This window comes from Manis javanica, chromosome X (assembly GCF_040802235.1).
Source record: "Manis javanica isolate MJ-LG chromosome X, MJ_LKY, whole genome shotgun sequence".
Classification (NCBI taxonomy): domain Eukaryota; kingdom Metazoa; phylum Chordata; class Mammalia; order Pholidota; family Manidae; genus Manis; species Manis javanica.
In genome coordinates, this window is record NC_133174.1 from 120,540,072 (window position 1) to 120,557,092 (window position 17,021).

The 17,021-nt window shown below is 44.5% G+C and overlaps 1 long non-coding RNA gene and 1 pseudogene across 1 annotated transcript in view; one reads left to right on the forward strand and one right to left on the reverse strand.

The window, feature by feature from the left end:
* LOC108397513 (uncharacterized) overlaps positions 1-17,021 on the reverse strand; it is a 79,984-nt gene that overhangs the window by 36,682 nt on the left and 26,281 nt on the right. The window lies entirely within an intron of this gene.
* Positions 10,157-16,035, forward strand: LOC108397512 (eukaryotic translation initiation factor 2 subunit 3 pseudogene; annotated as a pseudogene).

The following is a 17,021-nucleotide window of genomic DNA, read 5'->3' on the forward strand; positions in this document are numbered from 1 at the left end:
AACTATTTGTTCCAGTTCATTGAAGAATGCTGTTGGTAATTTGATATGGACTGCATCAAATCTGTATATTGCTTTGGGCAGGATGGCCATCTTGATGATATTAATTCTTCCTAGCCAAGAGCATGGGATGAGTTACCATTTGTTAGTGTCCTCTTTAATTTCTCTTAAGAGCATCTTGTAGTTTTCAGGGTATAGGTCTTTCACTTCTTTGGTTAGGTTTATTCCTAACTATTTTATTCTTTTTGATGCAATTGTGAATGGAATTGTTTTCCTGATTTCTCTTTCTATTAGTTCACTGTTAGTGTATAGGAAAGGCACAGATTTCTGGGTGTTAATTTTGTATCCTGCAACTTTGCTGTATTCCAATATCAGTTCTATTAGTTTTGGAGTGTAGTCTTTAGGGTTTTTTATGTACAATATCATGTCATTTGCAAATAGTGACAGTTTATCTTCTTTACCAATTTAGATTCCTTGTATTTCTTTGTTTTGTCTAATTGCCATGGCTAGGACCTCCAGTACTATGTTAAATAACAGTGGGGAGAATGGGCATCCCTGTCATGTTCCCGATCTCAGAGGAAAAGGTTACAGCTTTTCACTGTTCAGTATGATGTTGGCTGTGGGTTTATCGTATATGGCCTTTATTATTATGTTGAGGTACTTGCCCTCTATGCCCATTTTGTTGAGAGTTTTTATCATGAATGGATGTGGAATTTTGTCGAATGCATTTTTCAGCACCTATGGAGATGATTGTGTGATTTTTGTCCTTCTTTTTGTTGATGTGGTGGATGATGTTGACGGATTTTCGAATGTTTTACCATCCTTGCATCCCTGGGATGAATCCCACTTGGTCATGGTGTATGATCCTTTTGATGTATTTTTGAAATCGGCTTGCTAATATTTTGTTGAGTATTTTTGCATCTACGTTCATCAGGGATATTGGTCTGTAATTTTCTTTTTTGGTGGGGTCTTTGCCTAGTTTTGGTATTAGGATGATGTTGGCTTCATAGAATGACTTTGGGAGTATTCCCTCCTCTTCTATTTCTTGGAAAACTTTAAGGAGAATGGGTATTATATCTTCTCTGTATGTCCGATAAAAACCTGAGGTAAATACATCTGGCCTGGGGATTTTTTTCATGGGTAGCTTTTTTATTACTGCTTCAATGTATTTGCTGGTAATTGGATTGTTTAGATTTTATGTTTCTTCCTTGGTCAGTCTTGGAAGGTTGTATTTTTCTAGGAAGTTGTCCATGTCTTCTAGGTTTTCCAGCTTGTTAGCATATAGGTTTTCATAGTAGTCTCTAATAATCCTTTGTATTTCTGTGGGGTCTGTCGTGATTTTTCCTTTCTTGTTTCTGATTCTGTTGATATGTGTTGATTCTCTTTTTCTCTGAATAAGTCTAGCTGGAGGCTTATCTATTTTGTTTATTTTCTCAAAGAACCATCTCTTGGTCCATTGATTTTTTCAATTGTTTTATGCTTCTCAATTTTATTTATATCTTCTCTGCTCTTTATTATGTCCCTCCTGCTGACTTTGGGACTCATTTGTCCTTCTTTTTCCAATTTGAATAATTGTGATGTTAGACTATTCATTTGGGTTTGTTCTTCCTTCTTTAAATATGCCTGGATTGCTATATACTTCCCTCTTAAGACTGCTTTCGCTGCATCCCACAGAAATTGGGGCTTTGTGCTGTTGTCATTTGTTTCCATATATTGCTTGATCTGTATTTTAATTTGGTCATTGATCCATTAATTATTTAGGAGCATGTTGTTAAGCCTCCATGTGTTTGTGGGCCTTTTTGTTTTCTTTGTACAATTTATTTCTAGTTTTATACCTTTGTGGTCTGAAAAGTTGGTTGGTAGGATTTCAATCATTTGGAATTTACTGAGGCTCTTTTTGTGGCCTAGTATGTGGTCTATTCTGGAGAATGTTCCATGTGCACTTGAGAAGAATGTGTATTCTATTGCTTTTAGATGTAGAGTTGTGTAGATGTCTATTAGGTCCATGTTCTAGTGTGTTGTTCAGTGCCTCTGTGTCTTTCCTTCTTTTCTGTCTGGTGGATCTATCTTTTGGAGTGAATGGTGTGTTGAAGTCTCCTAAAATGAATGCACTGCATTCTACTTCCTCCTTTAGTTGTTAGTATTTGTTTCACATGTGCTGGTGCCCCTGTGTTGGGTGCATATATATTTATAATGGTTATACACTCTGGTTGGACTGGCCCCTTTATCATTATGTAATGTCCTTCTTTATCTCTTGTTACTTTCTTTGTTTTGAAGTCGATTTTGTCTGATACTAGTACTGCAACACCTGCTTTTATCTCCCTGTTGTTTGCATGAAATATCTTTTTCCATCCCTTGACTTTTAGTCTGTGCATGTCTTTGGGTTTGAGGTGAGTCTCTTATAAGCAGCATATAGATGGGTCTTGTTTTTTTATCCATTCAGTGACTCTATGTCTTTTGATTGGTGCATTCAGTCCATTTACATTTAGGGTGATTATCCATAGGTATTTACTTATTGCCATTGCAGGCTTTAGATTCATGGTTACCAAAGGTTCAAGGTTAATTTCCTTACTATCTAAGAGTCTAACTTAACTCAATTAGTATGCTGTTACAAACACAGTGTAAAGGTTCTTTACTGTTTCTCCTCCTTTTTCTTCCTCCTCCATTCTTTATATATTAGGTGTCATATTGTGTACTTTCGTCTATCCCTTGATTGACTTTGGGGATAGTTAATTTAATTTTGCATTTCCTTAGTAATTAGCTGTTCTACTTTCTTTACTGTGGTTTTATTAGCTCTGGTGACAGCTATTCAACCTTAGGAACACTTCCATCTATAGCAGTCTCTCCAAAATAGACTGTAGAGATGGTTTTTGGGAGGTAAATTCTCTCAGCTTTTGCTTATCTGGAAATTGTTTAATCCCTCCTTCAAATTTAAATGATAATCTTAATGGATAAAGTAATCTTGGTTCCAGGCCCTTCTGCTTCATGGCATTAAATACATCATGCCACTCCCTTCTGGCCTGTAAGGTTTCCGCTGACAAGTCTGATGTTAGCCTGATGGGCTTTCCTTTATATGTGATCTTATTTCTGTCTCTGGCTGCTTTTAACAGTCTGTCCTTGTCCTTGATCTTTTCCATTTTAATTACTATGTTTCTTGGTGTTGTCTTCCTTGGGTCCCTTGTGTAGGGGGATCTGTGGATCTCCATGGCCTGAGAGACTATCTCCTTCCCCAGATTGGGGAAGTTTTCAGCAACCTCCTCAAAGACACTTTCTATCCCTTTCTCTCTCTTCTTCCTCTTCTGGTATCCTTACAATGCGAATATTGTTCCATTTGGATTGGTCACACAGTTCTCTCAATATTCTTTCATTCTTAGAGATCCTTTTTTCTCCCTGTGCCTCAGCTTCTTTGTATTCCTCTCTAGTTTCTATTTCATTTATCGTCTCCTCCACCGTATCCAACCTGCTTTTAATATCCTCCATCGTGCTCTTCAGCAATTGGATCTCCAACCTGAATTCATTCCTGAGTTCTTGGATCTCTTTCCGTACCTCCATTAGCATGTTGATGATTTTTATTTTGAACTCCCTTTCAGGAAGAGTCACAAGGTCGATATCATTTAAATCTTTCTCAGGAGTTGTATTAATAATTTTACTCTGGACCAGGTTTCTTTGGCATTCATATTTGTATATGGCGCCCTCTAGTGTCCAGAAGCTCTACTCTGGAGCTGTTCAGTCCCTGAAGCAATGTCGGGGGTCGCAGGGGAGCGGTATTGGTGCCTGGGGGGGAGGAAAAAGCTGTTCCCCGCTTCCTGGCTGCTGTTCCTGTCTCCACTGCCTGAACCAGTGGGCCGAGCACACAGATATAAGCTTTTGTCCCAGAGCAGCAGGATATGGATCCCTGCTTTCCACAAGCAGGCGGAATCCCAGTCTCCCCGGGAACTCTGCCTGTCCCAGCTTTCCAACCCTGTAATCAGAAGAGTATGATGAAAGCACCATGAAATGTAGGTTTGTGCTCCCAGCACAGATCTCCGGAGCTAGGTATTCAGCAGTCCCAAGCCTTCCACTCCCTCCCTCCTCAGTTTCTCCTCCTCCCACCATTGAGCTGTGGTGGGGGCAGGGCTCCGGTCCCACTGAGCCACAGCTTTGGTACGTTACCCCGTTCGATGAGGTCTGCGTTTTTCTCCAGGTGTGTGCAGTCTGGCGCCATCCTCTTTCCTGTTGCTCTCTCAGGATTAGCTGCACCAATTATATTTTCTAATTGTATCCAGTTTTAGGAAGAAGCCTCTGTCTCTCCTCTCATGCTGCCATCTTTAATCTTCCCTGGCCATGATATTTTGATGGCTACTATGCTGAACAGTGCAGCCGTGATGGATGCAGCTCTTCTGTTGATAGCTGGTAATGAGTCTTGTCCTCAGCCTCAGACTTCTGAACACCTGACTGCTATAGAAATCAGGAAACTGAAGCATATTTTGATTCCACAAAATAAAGTAGATTTGGTAAAAGAAAGTCAGGCTAAATATATACTAATCAAATGTATTTTTAAATGAGGGTTACAATGTGGAATGGTGTTTTTAAATGCAATCACCTAACTACAAGTCAATGATCTTACTAACTTCACTTCAAATACGAAGTATATATAAGCTCTGTCTTAGGTACAGAACTTGATTCTTCAACAATTTCTCATTAACATAGTGCTTTTGGTGTTAAAAATCCTGTGGCTTGGCCCACCCAGGGAGGCGGGGTCCGCCGGTAGGGGGCTCTGTGCGCTGTCGTCACAACGTGGAAACCTGACACGCAGGATGTTACCAAGTTGAATCCACTTTCACACAAAGTTATCAGCAGACAAGTCACAATAAATATAGGTACAATTGCTCAGGTAGCCCATGGGAAATCCACAGTTGTAAAAGCTCTTTCAGGAGTTCACACTGTCAGGTTCTAAAATGAACTACGAAGAAATAGTACAATCAACTTGGATATGCTAATACCAAGATTTATAAACTTGATGACTCAAGCTGTTTTCGGCCAGAATGTTACAGATCCTGTGGAAGTAGTACACCTGATGAGTTTCCTACAGACATTCAAGGGACCAAAGGGAACTTCAAATCAGTCAGACATGTTTCCTTTGCTGACTGTCCTGGCCATAACATTTTGATGGCTACTATGCTGAATGGTGCAGCCATGATGGATGCAGCTCTTCTGTTGATGGCTGGTAATGAGTCTTCTCCTCAGCCTCAGACTTGTGAACACATGCCTTGTCGGGAGCCGTAGGCCATAGAAACAATGGTCTCGCCCTTTTCGCCTAGGTCTCTAGTTTCTCAAGCCTGCCCCATTTACGAAAGATCAATTGACCCAGCTTGCGATTAGACCGCTGGGATAGAGATTAAGCAGCTGCCGTGATAACATCTCCTCCTTAGTAAAACATTCTGTCTTTTCTCAGTAATCCCCCACCCATGATCTTTTCCAGAGAACATTCTTCAGTTAGGTATCCTAGCAACCTAGATAATCCTTGCCACTTCAGCTGGGGCTGTTTCCCCCTCCTAGCTCCTATATAATCTACCTTGTAAGAATAAACCTTGAGACCTTGATCAGACTTTCGACTTGGTCTCCTTCTTTGTGTCTGGTTTGTCTCTCATCCAGGTTAACTTCCCCTCGAGCCCTTGTTGAACTCCCCGCCGGCTGGGGCAAGTGGCGCCCAACGTGGGGCTCGAGGTACGAAGCCTGATCTGGACGTCGCTCATATTGACGGCCGTCCTTCTTTCTTTGGATCGCCACCCCGCTGGAGAGTGAAGATCCGCACGAAGATCACCACAGGAGTGCCCGCCTGTGACACAAATCAGTCAAGGTAAGGAAAGCGACGCAATCATGGGGCAAACACTAAATAAGCATGAGTTATTTGTGAAGGGACTTAAGGCTTCTCTCAAGACACGAGGAATACAGGTTAAGAAAAAAGATTTAGTTAAATTCTTTATCTTGCTAGAGGATGTCTGCCCATGGTTCCCCCAGGAAGGAACTATAGATGAAAAATGGTGGCGCCGAGTTGGCGACTGCCTGAATGATTATTATCATTCCTTTGGCCCTGAGAAGGTCCCAGCACAGGCATTTTCTTATTGGAATCTCATAGACGATGTGTTGCAGGTCCGCCACTGTCACCCAGATGTTTCAAAGATTGTTGATGATAGTGAAAATTATCTGAAGGAAAAGTTTAAAACCAGTCAGACTTCTCTCCACAAAAAGGAGATCCCCGAGGACCTTCGTCCCTCCTCCGCAGCCTCTAATTGTCCCTCTGTCTCCATTCCCATGCCCGAGGTTAATAATGATCTGCCGTCTAGCGGCCCCCCCCAAAATCTATTTACCCAGTCCTGTGCGGTCTCAAGTCCAACAGCCCTGATGATGATCCCCTCTCCCCTGAAGAGGAGGCCGAACTAAAGGACGCCGCCGCTAAGCACCATAATCTTGATTGGCCCCCTCAAGTACCTTTAGGTGCATGTCCACTGCCCTATAACATACCACCCCCTTTCTGTATTCAACCCAATCTAGAAGAAATAACTAGACAAGCCACTGTTAAACTCTGTCGGGAGGCGCAGTCCCTTAAGGCACTGCTTCAGATCAAAAGGGAGAGATCCCAATTGCTTAGGCAATTACATGACCTTGACTTAGAAATAAGCTCCCCCCATGTCCCTCCTGTTCAGAAAATAAAAATAAGTTCCCCCTCTGCTCCCCACGTTCAGAAAGTTAAAACCAAAAGTAAAACCCTTCATGTCTTCCCGGTGACCCGATCCCAAACTAGACCGACCGAGGGAGAGCCGACCGAGGGAGAGTCAAATGAGGCTGAACCACGAGAATCAGAAGGGGGAGATATGGATGCAGAAGAGCCTATAGCCCAGCTTGAGTCAGAAAACACTGAGGGAGAGGACGAGAATGCAACTTCAACCATTAGGACTCAGTGGTACCGCCGCCTTAAATTTAAAAATATAAAAGACTTAAAGAATGCTGTTTCCTCATATGGCCCTGTTGCCCCCTTCACTATTTCATTGTTAGAGTCTCTAAGCGAAGACTGACTTACAGTTAATGATTGGGGCATGTTAACTAAAGCCACCTTAACAAGGGGTGACTTTCTCTTATGGAAAGCTGATTACACTGAAAGATGCCAGGATACTGCCCGCCGCAATATGGCTGCCGGCAGTCTTTCCAAATCCTGGACATTAGACAAACTTCTGGGCAATCGCCCCTATGACACAAATGAAAAACAGGCTAAGTTTTCTCCAGGCTTACTCACACAAATCCAACATGCAGCCCTTAAGGCCTGGAAGAGCCTCCCTTCTAAAGGGTTGGCCGTCACCTCTCTTGCCAAGGTTAGACAGGGGCTGCAGGAACCTTACAGTGAATTCATAGGCCACCTTACAGAGGCCACCGAATGCCTCATGGGAAGGGAGGAAACAGATAATGAATTCATTAAACATCTTGCTTTTGAAAATGCTAACTCAGCTTGTCAAGTGGCTATGCATCCCCATCGCTGCGGCAAAAATGTCTCTGATTTTATAAAACTTTGTGCCGATGTCAACCCAACCTCTCGCAATATCGGAATAGCCATATGGGCAGCTCTTAAAGATTTTACTCAGGGAGCCAGGCCCAAGACTTGCTTTAATTGCAAGCAACCAGGTCATTTTTCAAGAGAGTGCACAGCCCCTAGGACCGAACAATCGCTCCCATCATCCCTGTGCCCACGATGCAAACGGGGTAAGCATTGGGCCTCCGAATGCCGCTCCAAGGCTGACATACAGGGTAACCCTCTGCCTCCGAAGCAGGGAAACTTAATACAGGGCCCACCCCAGGGCCCCAAAACCTACCCGGGACAGAACCCTGGGGTCATCAGGTTCGTCCCCCAGTTAGTCCAAAATCCAGCGTCACTATCCTCTCCCGAGCAACCGCCGGTAGCGCAGGACTGGACCTCTGTTCCACCTCCCAGTCAATATTGACCCCAGAAATGGGAACTCAAATTCTTTCTATGGGGATTTTTGGCCCTTTGCCGCAAGGCACCTTTGGTCTTATTCTGGGTCATGCCAGCTCCACTATTCAGGGCCTCACTATTTCTCCAGGAGTCACTGACAACGATTATACTGGAGAAATTGAAATTATGGCTACAGCCTTTCAGGGACCAATTACCATTTCCCCTGGCCAACGGATTGCTCAATTAATATTACTCCCCCTCGATGATAAAAATCCTTGCTATAAGCAAAAGAGAGGCCCCATGGGTTTGGATCATCTGATGTTTATTGGGCACAAGAGATCACTCAAAAAAGACCCCTTCTTAAGTTAAAATTAAAAGGAAAAACCTTTGAAGGTCTTACAGATACTGGCGCGGATGCCACAATTATTTCCAGTAAGGATTGGCCTTCATCTTGGCCTCTCACCGCATCCATGACTCACCTTAGAGGTATTGGACAAACCTCCAACCCCCTACAAAGCTCCGAAGTTATTCAATGGGAAGATGAAGAAGGCAATCACGGTAATGTCCAGCCCTACGTGGTTGCAGGCCTACCTATCAGCCTCTGGGGCAGAGATATTCTCTCTCAAGTGAAGCTCATTATGTGCAGCCCTAATGAACTAGTCACTCACCAGATGCTCAATCAAGGCTTTCACCCTGGGCAAGGGTTGGGCAAACACTCTCAGGGCTCAAAAGAGCCGGTCCGGGTCACCATAAAAACTGATCGTGCTGGAATTGGCTATGAAAATTTACCTAACAGCTGCTGACATACCTGTACCCCATGCAGATAAAATATCCTGGAAAACAACTGAGCCTGTATGGGTTGATCAATGGCCCTTAACTTCTGAAAAACTGGCTGCAGCCACAATGTTAGTACAGGAACAACTTGCTGCAGGCCATATCGAGCCCACCGCCTCTCCCTGGAATACTCCTATTTTTGTCATAAAGAAAAAAATCAGGAAAATGGAGGTTACTTCAAGATCTTAGAGAAATCAATAAAGCTATGATACCTATGGGGACCCTTCAACCAGGCCTCCCCACTCCTGTGGCGATTCCTGCGGGATATTGTAAAATCATTATTGACCTAAAAGATTGCTTTTTCACAATTCCCCTACATCCTAAAGACCTCAAGCATTTTGCATTTAGTTTGCCGGTGATTAATTTTAAAGGCCCTATGCCAAGATTCCACTGGAAAGTTCTGCCCCAAGGAATGGCAAACAGCCCTACGCTGTGCCAAAAATTTGTAGCTCAAATTATAGACCCATTTAGGCAAAGACGGCCTTCTACATATTTAATTCATTACATGGATGACCTCCTCATGGCTGGTCCTAACCCCACTGAACTCCTTGCTTATTTCCAAGAGCTTTCTAGGGCCCTTATCAGAGCTGGTCTTCAGATAGCCCCCGATAAAATTCAATTAAAACCCCCTTACTTGTTTTTAGGCTTTGACCTCTTTCATAATAAGATTCTTTCACAAAAGGTTCAACTTAGAACCAATTGCTTAAAAACTTTAAATGATTTCCAAAAACTTCTAGGAGATATCAATTGGCTCAGACCTTATCTCAAGCTAACAACTGGAGAGCTTAAACCCTTGTTTGATATTCTTAAAGAGGACCCAGATCCTACTTCCAGTCGCTCATTAACAGCCCCCACCCTAGAAGCCCTAAAGGCAGTGGAAGCCGCAATTCTAAACCAAAGGGTCACCTTTATCTCTTATGAGAAGCCTCTTCTCCTAGTCATTTGTGCTACTGATTTTACACCCACTGGAGTGTTCTGGCAAGAGGGGCCCCTTTTTTGGGTCCATTTACCTGCCTCGCCACCCAAAGTCCTTATCCCCTATACCTCCTGGGTGGCTGAGCTGATAAAAATCGTACGCAACCACAGCAGGAAAATATTTGGTAAAGACGCCAACAAAATTGTCCTACCCTATTCCCCTACCCAAATCCAGTGGTTGATAGAGAATGACGATGAATGGGCAACATCCTGCACCTCTTTCCAGGGAGCCCTTGACAATCATTACCCTGCTAACAAGCTTCGCCATTTTCTAAGGACCCAACCATTTGTTTTCCCTACACTGACCTCCTCCCAACCCCTTCCTCATGCCCCCCTAGTTTTCACCGATGGCTCCTCCAACGGAGTGGCAGACTTCACCATAGATAATCAAACCACTTCCCTACAATCCCCATTCCACTCTGCTCAATTGGTTGAACTCTTTGCTGTTTTACAAGTTTTTCAACAACTCCCAAATACTCCATTTAACCTATACACTGACAGTGCTTATATTGCTCAATCCATTCCCCTTTTAGAGACTGTGCCCTATATAAAACCCACTACAAATGCCACCCCTCTGTTTTTTTCCATCCAGCAGTGCATACATTCCAGGCAACATCCCTTTTATATAAGCCATATTTGTGCCCATTCTGGTCTTCCTGGACCTCTAGCCACAGGCAATGCTGTGACTGATAAAGCTACCCAACTTGCCCTTCTCGCTGAGCTCGATCCTGTGGCTCAAGCCAAAGAAGCTCACTCTTTACACCACCTTAACGCTCAAACCTTATGTCTTCTTTTTAAAATTACTAGAGAACAAGCCCATCAGATTGTTAAACAATGTGCAAATTGTGTTACTCTCCTGCCTGTTCCTCACTTGGGTGTGAACCCTAGGGGCCTAGTTCCCAATGAGATCTGGCAAATGGATGTAACACATGTCCCCTCATTCGGAAATCTTAAATATCTTCACGTTACTGTAGATACCTTTAGTGGATTTATTTTTGCCAGCCTCCATGTTGGAGAAGCTTCAAAAAATATTATTGCTCATGTACTCAATTGTCTTAGTGTCATGGGAAAACCTGAGATTATCAAGACTAATAATGGTCCTGGATATACTGGGAAAAAATTCCAAGAATTTTGTCACCAATTACAAATTAAGCATGTTACAGGCATACCATACAATCCCCAGGGTCAAGGGATTGTCGAACAAGCCCATCTAACTATTAAACATACCTTCCACAAATTAAAAATGGGGGATTTATATCCCATGAAAGGTTCTCCAAGAAATATTCTTCATCATGCCTTGTTTGTTCTTAATTTTCTAACTTTGGACGCTCATGGCAAATCTGCAGCTGATTGCCTTTGGCACCCACAAACTGATAAAAATTATGCCACTGTCATGTGGAGAGACCCCCTTACTTCCCATTGGAATGGCCCCTACCCCATACTCATATGGGGCCGGGGATCTGCCTGTGTTTTCAACACCAAAGAAAGTGCTGCTCGCTGGCTGCCAGAGCGTTTGATTAAACCAATAGATTTACCAGAAGATTTTTAAAAATCTTATCCAACTGTCCAGGGTGGTGACACCCCCTGAAACATCCTTTTTCTTCTTCTCTCCATAAATTCTGGCTGCCGGTTTAGTCCTTGCCTTTATCTTAGGCATAGGACTCGCCGCCTCCACCCCCCAGCAGTGGACGCCTTGGCAGCAAGCAATCCTCATAATTCTCTACCGGCTCCTCATCGGCGTGTTTGCCTGGCTTAATTGCTTCCTTTAGAATAAACTCTGCCCACAAATGAAGCCCACCAGCCCTTTTCTCCTCCTCTTCCAAGTAAGCCCTTTGTTGATTAATCATTGCTTAGGGGGTTTTCAGCCACCACCTTCAAGAGCTCAACTTTATAAACAATTGTTTGGGGAACCTTGTGATTGTAAAGAAATCATAAATGTGCCACCTAAGTTTACCTCCCAAATTACCGCCAAGGGGCCTATAGATTGTGGAGATAAAACAGCTTATCTCACTGCCAAAGGCCATTTTGCTGGAGGTTGGCAACAACGAAACTGGAAATGTGTAAAAAAGGTTAGGCCATCTCTGGATGGCTCTCCTTGTAAATGTTTCGAACGCACATCACTTGTAGTTTACGATCAAATGCATTCCAGCTGTTATACAGATAGCCATCTATGTAAGTATAATGGGAAAACATATTACCAAGCCATTCTGCTAAAAAGGATGTTAGGAAAAATTGATGACACAAACTCGCTTGTGTAAGCCTCCTGCAGAGGAGAGGTAGGTAATAATGTCTGCTGGAAAACCACGGCGCCAATCCACGTATCTGATGGAGGAGGCCAAACAGATAAGGCTCCTGAGCAGTATGTTCAAAAACGAATAGAGAAAATCATACAAGACTCCTTTCCTCTTTATCACCCCCTGGCTCTCCCAAAACCCAGAGGAATCTATCTTAATTCACCTATGAGCAACCTGCTTGAAGAAACTCACAAACTCCTTAATCTTACCAACCCTGACCTTGCATCCCAATTGTTGGCTTTGTCTGCCTTGGGGAACACCCATGCCTCTAGCTATTCTCACACCCAGTATCACACAAAATCTCCAAAATAATAACAATTGCTCACTTTCCTCTCCTTTTAAAGTGCAACCAGTATCATTAGATAACATAACCTGCTTGTACCAAGATTTCAAAATAATTCCTATGATATTGACCTAGGGAACATTTCTTTCAGCCACTGCTCAGAAATTCTTGTCATTAATGTTACAAACAGTGTCCTATGCCCCCCCAAAGACCAAATCTTTGTTTGTGGGACTAACATGGCATACACCTCTCTACCCACCAACTGGACAGGGCAGTGCACCACTGCTAGCCCTTTACCTGATATATCCTTAGTTGACGGAAAAGAACCGGTCCCTTTGCCAACCTTTGATTACTACCCCGTAAGGCATAAAAAGAGCAGTTACTGTCCTTCCTCTGTTAATCGCTCTTGGAGTCACAGGCAGTCTGGCGACCGGTACCGCAGGAATGGGCGTTGCCATACACAAATATAATCAACTATCCCATCAATTGATTAATGATATTGAAGCTGTTTCAGGAACCTTACAAGATCTTCAAGACCAAATAGATTCCCTTGCAGAAGTATTCTTACAGAACAGGCGTGGCCTAGACCTTCTCACCACGGAACAAGGCGGCATCTGCTTAGCCTTAGAAGAGAAATGCTGCTTCTACGCAAACAAGTCCGGAGTAGTTCGTGACAAAATAAAAAGACTCCAAGAAGATCTCGTGCAATGAAAGAAAAAACTGTTTGAAAATCCCCTATGGACTGGGATGAGTGGGTTTCTTCCTTATCTTCTCCCTATACTAGGACTCTTCCTTAGTCTCATGCTTGTGCTCTCCCTTGGCCCTTGGGCCTTCCGGAGAATTACCACCTTCATTAGAGAACAGATCAATACTGCCCTCGGCAAACTGATACAAGCCCACTATCACCAGCTTGACCTGGTGGACCAAGGCTATGATGTACCAGATGACTCCCCTCCTTTAGAAGCTGCATAGGATTCAGACCTATGCATATCGGCTCACGATAAAGTGCGATATGGGCACCAATGTGGGTGCGAAGCTAAGCATCGCAAGGGAAGGTCCATGAACCGCCTCTGAATTCCCTGAGAGAAAAACCTGGCTTGCATGGAGGTTGGTATCTAAAATAAATACACCCTTCCTCCCCTCCACAAAAGATACCAAGGGCCAACGTTGACCCCCATCAATGGGGAGTCTCGGAGGAGCCAGGTCACTACTCCCCCAATTGGTTAATGCCCACTGCTAAATAGCGGGCCTCCCCCTCTTTTGTATAAAAGAAGGGAGATGTTGGGAGCCGTAGGCCATAGAAACAATGGTCTCGCCCTTTTCGCCTAGGTCTCTAGTTTCTCAAGCCTGCCCCGTTTACAAAAGATCAATTGATCCAGCTTGCGATTAGACCACTGGGATAGAGATTAAGCAGCTGCTGTGATAACATCTCCTCCTTAGTAAAACATTTTGTCTTTTCTCAGAAATCCCCCACCCATGATCTTTTCCAGAGAACATTCTTCAGTTAGGTATCCTAGCAACCTAGATAATCCTTGCCACTTCAGCTGGGGCTGTTTCCCCCTCCTAGCTCCTATATAATCTACTTTGTAAGAATAAACCTTGAGACCTTGATCAGACTTTCAACTTGGTCTCCTTCTTTGTGTCTGGTTTGTCTCTCATCCAGGTTAACTTCCCCTCGAGCCCTTGTTGAACTCCCCACCAGCCGGGGCAATGCCTGCCATAGAAATCATGAAACTGAAGCGTATTTTGTTTCTACAAAATAAAATAGACTTGGTAAAAGAAAGTCAAGCTAAAGAACAGTATGAAATGATTCTTGGGTTTGTACAAAGTACAGTAACAGAAGGTACTCCTATCATTCCAATTTCTCCTCAGCTGAAATACAACATTGAAGTTGTCTGTGAATACCTAGTGAAGAAAATTCCAGTACCCACAAGGAACTTTACTTCAGAGCCCCGACTTATTGTTATCCAGTCCTTTGATGTCAATAAACCTGGCTGTGAAGTTGATGACATTAAGGGTGGTGTAGCTGGTGGTAGTATTCTAAAAGGAGTTTTAAAGGTGGGCCAGGAGATTGAAGTCAGACCTGGCATTGTTTCCAAATACAGTGAAGGAAAACTCATGTGTAAACCAATCTTTTCCAAAATTGTGTCCCTTTTTGCTGAGCATAATGATGTCCACTATGCTGCTCCAGGAGGTCTTATTGGACTTGGGACAAAAATTGACCCCATTTCCTTCAGGGCAGACAAAATGGTAGGGCAGGTACTTGGTGCAGTTGCACCCTTACCTGAGATCTTCAGAGCTGGAAATCTCCTATTTCCTACTTAGACACCTTCTAGGTGTACACACTGAAGGAGATAAGAAAGCAGCAAAGGTGCAAAAGCTGTCTAAGAATGAAGTGCTCATGGTGAACATAGGATCCCTGTTGACAGGAGGAAGAGTCAGTATAGTCAAGGCTGATTTCGGCAAAATCGTATTGACTAATCCCGCGTGCACAGATGTGGGAGAAAAAATTCCCCTTAGCCGAATACTTGAAAAACACTGGCGTTTAATTGGTTGGGGTCAAATAAGAAGAGGAGTGACAATCAAGCCAACAGTAGATGATCACTGAAGTGTAAGGCTGGAGGCAGCCAAGATAGAGGAGATGTCCTCATCCGGGCTCCCAGATCTCCAGGGAAGAGTACATTACTTCGTTGTCTCCTTCTGATCTGAGTGAGTTTGGGACACTGGGCTCACAGGTTTAGGGGCTCCGGGAAATGGGTAACAGACATAGGGAAACAGTCCTCTAAACTGGAGGCTCAGACCCCTCTGTGGTGTCTCATATCCATTCTGGTGACCCTAGATATAGTAGAGGAGATCCGTAAATGGAAACTGGTCCAACTCTGTTCTCAGACTTGGCCCCAGTATCCTCTAGACAATCAATCTCACTGGCCCTCAGAGGGGACTTTTGATTTTAGCCTCCTCACCAACCTAACTAATTTCTGTCACCAAACTGGGAAGTGGTCTGATGTCCCATATGTCCAGGCCTTTTGGACATTGCGCTCCCACCCAGACCTTTACATTAAGTGTTCAAAGACCCAGGTTCTCCTGGCCCAATCTCTAGTAAAGGATTGCCAGCCTCTTACTCTGCCCAGTCCATCCTCCTTTTCAGATCCACCGGAGGACCTCGGTCACCCACTTCCCTCAGCTTGCAATACCCTCCCCCTCTCTCCGCCGCCATCTTTAAGTCTTTGTCCTCACCCATGCTGCCGCCATCTTTAAGTTTTTTGTCCTCACACGTGTCACCACCGTCTTTAAGTCCTTTGTCCTCACCAGCATCGCCACCATCTTTAGGTCCTTCATTCTCAACCATGCCATCTTCCTGCTCCTCTCCTCTTCTGCTGTCCGTGCCAACCCCTCCCCATCTCCTTCCACCTTCACCGCCCTCTTTCCCCACTGGAACAGGCTCCTCCCACCCTCTGGTTCCAGAAGCTACGGACAAGACTCCTCCCAGCACAAACCTGCCTCCTTCCTCTCCGACCCAACACCCGCCTCACACCTGCCGTTTGCCATTTGTATCCTCCTCTTCCGGTGTCACCTCCATCTTGTCCTTCACTTCCTGTTCCCACCCCGCCACCATCTTAGGTGCCCATGCTGCCCTTAGCGCCCAGTTAGTCTAGCCCTTTGGTCACCAGATCCAAGGCCCACCGGCTGCCCCAAACAAAGGCCCAACTAGTAGCCCCTCTCTGAGAGGTTGTGGGGGCAGAAGGGGTTGCCCAGGTTCACATCCCTTTTTCCCTAGGAGAACTATCCCAGATTGAGAAGCACCTGGGCTCTTTTTCCTCTAACCCCACAGTTTATACCAAAGAGTTTGACTATCTAACTCCGGCCTACAAACTTATCTGGCATGATATATATGTTATCCTAACCTCCGCTCTTACCTCTGAGGAATATGACCATGTTACCTCAGCCACCCAACATTGTGCAAACAAGGCACATAACACAGATCAGGCCAAGCCAATTGGGATGGAGGCAGGTCCTCTCACGAAACCCCAATGGGACTATAATACCCATGATGGGGGAACTCAGCAGGACCAAATGCTCCAGTATTTACTGGCAGGTATGAATAAGATGGCTCAAAAGGCCATTAATTATGATAAGCTGAGAGAGATTACTCAGAGACCTGATGAGAACCCAGCCTGTTTTCTTAACCGGCTCACCAAGGCTCTCTTCATACATAACTGCCTCGACCCCAACTCATCGTTGGGGTCCACAGTGTTGGCTACTCATTTTGTTACCCAGTCAGCCCCAGACATAAGACATGTTAAAAAAGGCAGAAAAGGGGACCCAGACTCCACTCCGTGACCTGGTAACCATGGCCTTTAAAGTCTTTAATACCTGTGATGAAGAACATGAGAGGAAGATAGCATCCCGGACCCAAGCCTTCACGGCAGCCCTACGGCCAGCAGGACAGGGGTCTCATCACACCAAATACCGGTCCAAAGCTCGTGAGCCTCCAGGATCTTGCTTCCAGTGCAGCCAAGAGGGCCATTGGGCAAAGAGATGCCCCAACCCGACCAATAAGCCGACTAAACCCTGCCCAGTTTGCGGTAAGAGAGGTCACTGGAAGGTAGAGTACCCGGTTGGGGAAGGTCGTCCCCCCATGACAGAGTCTCACTGGAGGCAGGCCCCCCTGAGGGACTCCCCTCCAGACCTG